Genomic DNA, 7,256 nt, shown 5'->3' on the forward strand with positions numbered 1-7,256 from the left:
AGATTTTTAAAAACTTACTGTGAAGTCAAATCCTAGTCATCATTATTGTGCGTTGTAGTATACGGTATATCAAACTTTGTGTTTCTAGTTACAGACATACATTTTCATTATGTACAAAATCTGTGGTAGACAAAACACTTTCAAATCTATAGGTTTAACAAACTGTTCAGTGACGAGCAATTAAGAGCAGTCGGATTAAGTAATAGTATAATGTATTTGAAAACATTAGACGAGCATGATATAAAAAGTGATGTGAGCGTTGCATTGTGAAACGAAATGACCCGTCTATGAGCCATGTCCTGCAATGCGTAAATATGTGGTTCTAGATGAAACACAGATTGTTTGGTGAAAAAGTGATTGTATCATTCTGTGTGAGCTTATAGTTTTGAAACAACTTGCCTTTTTGATGATCTGTTTTGAGTTTTGTTGAACAGTTGTGAAAATGTACCACATATTTGTGAAAATTGCACCAAAGGTATTTTTATTTATTTATTTAAAAATGTATTCAAACATGTAGGCCCTAACTGGTTATTTGAGGCTAATGTACAACTACCGGTATATTTACATTTACATTTAAGTCATTTAGCAGACGCTCTTATCAGTAGGCCTAGAACATTGGGTGCTGCTAATGTCTTTATACAAGAAATCCATTGCTTTGATGATACAATTATAGTAATGAGAATTTACAAGCCACACAAATGAAATATGCAATGGAAAGTGTGTGTGTGTGTGTGTGTGTGTGTGTGTGTGTGTGTGTGTGTGTGTGTGTGTGTGTGTGTGTGTGTGTGTGTGTGTGTGTGTGTGTGTGTGTGTGTCTGCATGTTTAGTGATGGTGGGGGAGAGGCTGATCTCTCACCACATAAACCTAAGATTTAGTGTAACAAAGTTATTGTCAGGTGTACTTTTTTACAAACTTTAGTTTTCTTGGTTCGACAAAAAAAACTAATATTATGAAATACTGCACTGTATTATACCACACAGTTTAACAATGTATTGTGTATAGTTTGTGGAATAAATGTATTTATTTGACCATAAAATCTGTTGCTCTTTGGTTTTAGGCTGGGCATCTGTAAAGCACTCAATGACAACTGGTGATTTCAAAATAACTTTATAAAATACATTTGTGAGTTGAGTAAATAACCACTTCGCTTCACTACAGTCTCAGATCAAATCAAATGTATTTGTCACATACACATGGTTAGCAGATGTTAATGTGAGTGTAGCGAAATGCTTGTGTTCCGACAATGCAGTAATACGAGTAATCTAACCTAACAATTCCAAAACTACTACATTATACACACAAGTGTGAAGGGATAAAGTATATGTACATAAAGAAATATGAATGAGTGATGTTACAGAACTGCATAGGCAAGATGCAGTAGATGGTATAGAGTACAGTATATACATCTGAGATGAGTAATGTAGGGTATGTAAACAAAGTGGCATAGTTGAAAGTGGCTAATGATACATGTATTACATAAAGATGCAGTAGATGGTATAGAGTACAGTATATACATATACATATGAGATGAGTAATGTAGGGTATGTAAACATTATATTAAGAAGCATTGTTTAAAGTGGCTAGTGATATATTTTTCCATCATTTTCCATTATTAAAGTGGCTGGAGTTGAGTCAGTGTGTTGGCAGCAGCCACTCAATGTTAGTGGTGGCTGTTTAACAGTCTGATGGCCTTGTGATATGTTTTTCAGTCTCTCGGTCCCTGCTTTGATGCACCTGCACTGACCTCACCTTCTGGATGATAGCGGGGTGAACAGGCAGTGGCTTGGGTGGTTGTTGTCCTTGATGATCTTTATGGACTTCCTGTGGCATCAGGTGGTGTAGGTGTCCTGGAGGGCAGGTAGTTTGCCCCCGGTGATGCGTTGTGCAGACCTCACTCCCATCTGGAGAGCCTTACGGTTGTGGGCGGAGCAGTTGCCATACCAGGCGGTGATACAGCCCGACAGGATGCTCTCGATTGTGCATCTGTAGAAGTTTGTGAGTGCTTTTGGTGACATGTCGAATTTCTTCAGCCTCCTGAGGTTGAGGAGGCGCTGCTGCACCTTCTTCACAACGCTGTCTGTGTGGGTGGACCAATTCAGTTTGTCCGTGATGTGTACGCCGAGGAACTTAAAACTTACTACCCTCTCCACTACTGTCCCGTCTATGTGGATAGGAGGTGCTCCCTCTGCTTTTTCCTGAAGTCCACAATCATCTCCTTTGTTTTGTTGATGTTGAGTGTGAGGTTATTTTCCTGACACCACACTCCGAGGGCCCTCACCTCCTCCCTGTAGGCCGTCTCGCCGTTGTTGGTAATCAAGCCTACCACTGTAGTGTCGTCCGCAAACTTGATGATTGAGTTGGAGGCGTGCATGGCCACGCAGTCGTGGGTGAACAGGGAGTACAGGAGAGGGCTGAGAAAGCACCCTTGTGGGGCCCCAGTGTTGAGGATCAGCGGGGTGGAGATGTTGTTACCTACCCTCACCACCTGGGGGCGGCCCGTCAGGAAGTCTAGTACCCAGTTGCACAGGGCCGGGTCGAGACCCATGGTCTCAAGCTTAATGAGCAGTTTGGAGGGTACTATGGTGTTAAATGCTGAGCTGTAGTCGATGAACAACATTCTCACATAGGTATTCCTCTTGTCCAGATGGGTTAGGGCAGTGTGCAGTGTGGTTGCGATTGCGTCGTCTGTGGATCTATCTCCATACAGTAGACAAACCAGTTTAAAATCTATATATAGTAGACAAACCAGGTTATAATCTATAGGTTTACCAAACGTTTAAGTGATTAACCATTAAGCACAGTTGGATTAAGTGAAATGTGTTTTAACAAATGAGAAGAGAATCATATGGAAAGTATTGTGAGCATTGCATTGTGAAAGGCAATTACATTATATGAAAGGTATTTCTAGATGAAACACTGATTCGTTTTGGTGAAAAAGTTATTGTGTGATTTGGTGTGTTGTACTTAGTCAATTGAAAATGTGCTTAAAGTTTTGAAAAAAAATCCAGCATTTTGATGATCTGTTTTGACTCTGGTACTATGAGTTGTGACATTTTACCACATACTTGTGAAAATAGTAAAAAACCATTTTTAAAAAACAAGATAGATGTGAAACAGGATAAATGGGAAAGTCATATTTCCTCGGCTCAAATCATGTGGTCATTTAGAAAGTAATATATATAAATAATAATATATGCCATTTAGCAGACGCTTTTATCCAAAGCGACTTACAGTCATGTGTGCATACATTCTACGTATGGGTGGTCCCGGGGATCGAACCCACTACCCTGGCGTTACAAGCGCCATGCTCTACCAACTGAGCTACAGAAGGACCACAAGTAAACAATGCAGTTATCCTACCTACAGTATATGATGAACTTGACTAATAAGAGCCTTTGTGTAAGATGGAGAGGAAGTCTGCCGTTTCATGGGATGTTCATGGCATGTCTTTTTATCCCAAAATGAAATACTGCCCCTAGAGTCTTAACAGGTTAACCAACCATATTGTTTTGTTCGTTTTTTAGCATTTTTTGCTTAACTTATTTTGAAATAAATGTTGCTGCTACCGTCTCTTATGACCGAAAAGAGCTTCTGGACGAGAGGGATTTACTCGAACAGGCCCTCATCCCCGTCATTCGCAGGAGAAAGAGACGGAAAATATATTGCGGAAAGAGACAGGGTTGCCGGCGAGTGGGTAATCTTGCCCTTGCCATCAGTACTACTGGCCAACGTATAATCGCTGGAAAATAAATTGGACAATCTAAAAGAATGTATATCCTACCAACCGGACATTTCGCAGAGTCATGGCAGAACGACGACATGAATAACATACAGCTGGCGTGTTATACACTGCATCGGCAGGATAGAACAGCAGCCTCTGGTAAGGCAAGGGGTGTTAGCCTATGTATATTTGTAAACAACAGCTGGTGCACGATATCTAAGGAAGTCTCAAGCTTTTGCTCGCCTGAGGAAGAGTATCTCATGATAAGCTGTAGACGACACTATCTACCTAGAGAGTTTTATCTGTATTTTTCGTAGCTGTCTACGTACCACCACAGACTGATGCTGGCACTAAGATTGCACTCAATGAGCTGTATACCGCAATAAGCAAAAAGGAAAACGCTCATCCAGAGGCGGCGCTCCTAGTGGACAGAGACTTTAATGCAGGGAACTTAAATCTATCAGCATGTTAAATTTGCAACCAGAGGGGGAAAAAACTCTAGACCACATTTACTCCACACACAGAGATGCGTACAAAGCTCTCCCTCCCCCTCCATTTGGCAAATCGGACCATAATTCTATCCTCCCGATTCCTGCTTACAAGCAATAATTAAAGCAGGAAGCACCAGTGACTCGGTTAATAGAAAAGTCGTCAGATGAAGCAGATGCTAAGCTACAGGACTGTTTTGCACAGACTGGAATATGTTCCGGGATTCTTCCGATGGCATTGAGGAGTACACCACATCAGTCACTGACTTCATCAATAAGTGCATCGATGATGTCGTCCCCACAGTGACTGTACGTACATACCCCAACCCGAAGCCATGGATTACAGACAACATCTACACTGAGCTAAAGGGTAGAGCTTCCGCTTTCAAGGAGTGGGACTCTAACCCGGGAGCTTATAGGAAAACCATGCTATGCCCTCTGACGAACCATCAAACAGGCAAAGCGTCAATACAGAACTAAGATATAATTGTACTGTACTACATTGGCTGCGACGCTCGTCAGATGTGGCAGGGCTTGCAAACTATGACAGACTACAAAGTGAAGCACAGCTGAGAGGTCCCAGTGACATGAGCCTACCAGATGAGGTAAATTACTTCTATGCTCGCTTCGAGGCAAGTAACACTGAAACATGCATGAGAGCACCAGCTGTTCCGGACGACTGTGTGATCACTCTCCACAGCCGATGTGAGTAAGACCTTTAAACAGGTCAACATTCACAAGGCCGCAGGGCCAGACGGATTACCAGGATGTGTACTCCGAACATGCACTGACCAACTGGCAAGTGTCTTCAAACCACAATAGTCCCTGTGCCCAAGAACACTAAGGTAACCTGCCTAAATGAATACCGACCCATAGCACTCAAATATGTAGCCATTAAGTGCTTCGAATGGCTGGTAATGGCTCACATCAACACCATTATCCCAGAAACCCTAGACCCACTCCAATTTGCATACAGCCCCAACAGATCCACAGATGATGCAATCACTCCACACTGCCCTTTCCAACCTGGACAAAAGGAACACCTATGTGAGAATGCTATTCATTGACTACAGCTCAGCGTTCAACACTCTAGTGCCCTCAAATCTCATCACTAAGCTAATGACCCTGGGACTAAACAGCTCCCTCTGCAACTGGATCCTGGACTTCCTGACGGGCCGCCCCCCAGGTGGTAAGGGTATGTAACAACACATCCGCCACGCTGATCCTTAACACGGGGGCCACTCAGGGGTGCGTGCTCATTTCCCTCCTGTACTCTCTGTTCTCTCATGACTGAACGGACAGACACGACTCCAACACCAACAACGCCTGATCACCAACAACGACAAGACAGCATATAGGGAGAAAGTCAGAGACCTGGCCGTGTGGTGCCAGAACAACAACCTCTCCCTTAACGTGATCAAGGAGGATGATTGTGAACTACAGGAAAAGGAGGACCGAGCACGCCCCCATTCTCAGCGACGGGGCTGTAGTGGAGCAGGTTGAGAGCTTAGTTCCTTGGTGTCCACATCACCAACAAACTAACATGGTCCAAGCACACCAAGACAGTCGTGAAAAGGGCACAACAACACCTATTCCCCCTCAAGAGACTGAAAAGATTTGGCATGGGTCCTCAGATCCTCAAAAGATTGAGAGCATCCTGACTCGTTGCATCACTGCCTGGTATGGCAACTGCTCGGCCTCTGACCGCAAGGCACTATAGAGGGTAGTGCTTATGGTCCAGTACATCACTGGGGCCAAGCTTCCTGCCATCCAGGACCTCTATACCAGGCGGTGTCAGAAGAAGGCTGTAAAAATGGTCAAAGACTCCAGCCACCCCAGTCACCCCAGTCATAGACTCTTCTCTCTACAACCACACGGGAAGCAGTACCGGAGCGCCAAGTCTAGGTCCAAGAGGCTTCCAAACAGCTTCTAGCCCCAAGCCTTAAGACTACTGAACATCTAATCAAATGGCTACCCAGACTACTTGCATTGGCCCCCCCATTACTCTGCTGCCACTCTCTGTTATTATCTATGAGTCACTTCACTTTATTCACTCTACCCACAGGTATATATTACCTCAATTATCTCAACTAACCGGTGCCCCCACACATCGACTCTGTACCGTTTACCCCCTGTATATAGCCTCGCTATTGTTATTTTACTGCTGCTCTTGAATTATTTGTTACTTTATATCTTACATCTTTTGGTATTTTTCTTAAAACGACATTGTTGGTTTAGGGCTTGTAAGTAAGCATTTCACTGAAAGGTTGTTGTATTCGGTGCATGTGACAATAAAATTTGATTTGATTTGACATTTCTAATTTTCGCCCACTTCAAGCTGCACAGTGTTGCAGTGCATTAACGTTATTCTGCCACACGGTGTCACTCTTTCACTACAAAATAATGAGATCAGCGGGGTTGTTTTGTCAGAGGCCAGTTGCATGTTGGGTTTCGGAACACACAGTTTGGGGGCTTATGGTTTTATTTAGGTCTACAGTGTAGGCCCACTAATTCAATTCCAAAAATAGTTGTAGTTTGGCATCAAAAATGGTTGTAGTTTTTAAAAATCATCCAAAGTAGGCCGAGGCAAAAACTTAAACACTCACAGATACATGAGCTCAAGCAAGAGCTCTATACCAGACCAAAACGTAATATTATGTCACTGACATTTCAGAATGGGCGGTGATCTAGGCCTGTGAAGTGTGCGCTCTCTAGAACATGAGATTCTCAAACTGGTGGGTAGCCTAGGCCAGGGGCTCCCAAACGCCACGTCTGTTTCAAAGTGCACAAGCACTGTTCATGACACAAACTGTTCACAACTCTCTTGTTGGTGGAGAGAACATTTTGCAGGTTTAAAGTTTATTCCCTGCAATTCTACATATTTTGTCATGGGGTACAGAGAACAATTTGCATTTGTAAAGCTAATTTTATTGGAATTCTATACATTTTGCCATGTCTTATGTGTATTCGTGTGATATTTGAGTGACTCGAACATTGCTACAAAATCTATTGGCTTAAACACGTAGATAAAAACAAACGTTAGCTG

The sequence above is a fragment of the Oncorhynchus gorbuscha genome, linkage group LG10, assembly GCF_021184085.1.
Source record: "Oncorhynchus gorbuscha isolate QuinsamMale2020 ecotype Even-year linkage group LG10, OgorEven_v1.0, whole genome shotgun sequence".
NCBI classification, from domain to species: domain Eukaryota; kingdom Metazoa; phylum Chordata; class Actinopteri; order Salmoniformes; family Salmonidae; genus Oncorhynchus; species Oncorhynchus gorbuscha.